Below are 1,863 nucleotides of genomic sequence, written 5' to 3'. Positions count from 1 at the left end.
TGGTAGAGGGCAGGTGTCAGCACTGAATCAACAGAGACAGGGTGGACAGGGTGGACATGGTTATTGTAATGGACAGCAAGTTTTCTGTAGTAACCAAAACAACCTGTCTCATCTGGATTTATGGCATTGGCTACTTAGCCATGGTATCCCTAGGATTAACACATGTAAAACCTACTACATATTTACGTGAACTACACAGGCGGAAGAATGCTAGATCAGGTGAGCAGCAGAATAGAGAATCATGACCACTCAATCAATTCCCAGACTTGAGCCAGTTTACAGACCCACAACCCCTTGAATGAGGGGGAGGCCAGGCCCCTTTGGAGAAGGACCCTGCTGCATCACCAAAGGTTGATACTGTTAGTCTGTCTTCCAACCTTCCCCAAAGTCACAAGAGTGACTATTCTTTGGGGGAAAGGAAATAATCAAACTTTTCTGGGATTACTGGACACTGGCTCTAAACCGACACTATTTCCAGGAAAAAGGGGTGGAAGCTGGAGTGGCACCACTCACTATTACTCCTAGTAATCCCCTTTCAGCATTTTTGCTCCATTTCATAGCAACCTGATGTGCTTCAGGGCTGGAGGTCCTGGTACCTAAGGAAGGAACTCTCTTACCTGGGAACACAGCACGGATTCCACTGAACTGGCAGCTGAGAATGCCCCCTGGCCATTTGGGGCACCTCGTGCCTTTGGATCAACAGGTCAGGAAGGGGGTCACTGTACTGAGTGGTGTGATTATCCTGATTATCAAGGAGAAATTGGACTGGTGTTACATAATGGAGGTAAAGAAGAATATGTCTGGAATCCAGGAGATCCAGTAGGCTGTCTCTTAGTACTACCATGCCCTGTGATTAAAGTAAATGGCAAACTACAGCAACCCAATCCTGACAGGACTTATAATGACCCAGAACTCTCAGGAATGAAGGTTTGGGTCACCCCACCAAGCAAACAACCGCGGCCTGATAAGGTGCTGGCTGAGGGCAAAGGTAATATAGAATGGGTAGCAGAAGAAGGTAGTTCGATCTATCAATTACAACCATGTGATCAATTGCAAAAGCGAGGTTTGTGAATGTCAGTTTATTTTCTTTATAAATGCTTAATGAATATCTTTCCTTTGTTCATGTAGGATGTACCAGATACAATTAGATTCTGTGTGTTTTCTTTTATATGTATAATAGATGTTTGATGTCAGGTATAAGTATGATTTCATTAATATCTGAAAAATATATATGGCTAAAGAATTGTGTACAGGTGCCAAGTTGGCAAGGGATAGACTGTGATATTGTGCCAACTTGGCCCAAAGGAACATGTGGGATTAAAAACGTTGCAGTTTGATTGGAGGGCAAAGAGATAAATGGCTCAGCAAGCCCCTCCTGTCTCTTGCTTGCTCTGTGGTGATTGGACCAGTGTGTGGCTGCCTTAGCTAGTTCTCTTCCTCAAATTATGAGGTACACTACCCTTGGTACATCCAACCCATGGATCTTGTCACTAGAGCTTGAGGTTCCTTCGAGATCTGTGAGGTAGATAGTTTATTGTGCCAACCTGGCTGATAAACACATGTGGGGTTAATTGAAGGGCAGAGTGATAAATGGCTCAGTGACCCTCGCCTTCCTAGTTCTCGCCTTTCTAGTTCTCGGGTCTCTTGCTTTCTGATGGTCGGATCAGGGTGTAGCTTCCTTACCCAGTTCCCTGCTTTAGCTGGCAAGGCTCACTTCTTTTGAGACATCCCTGAGGAGAAGTCACATGAACCTACCCCAATGCAGCCCTGGGTGCTCAAGTAGCCATGTGGAGATCCCTGACAGCACTGAGATGCTTACACATTCACTGACTTGGATTTCCTCCTACAGTCAGCATCATTGTA

Source organism: Echinops telfairi, unplaced genomic scaffold (assembly GCF_000313985.2).
Source record: "Echinops telfairi isolate 266 unplaced genomic scaffold, ASM31398v2 ScPeMD7_18;HRSCAF=68, whole genome shotgun sequence".
Taxonomy (NCBI): domain Eukaryota; kingdom Metazoa; phylum Chordata; class Mammalia; order Afrosoricida; family Tenrecidae; genus Echinops; species Echinops telfairi.
This window is presented reverse-complemented; position numbering follows the sequence as displayed.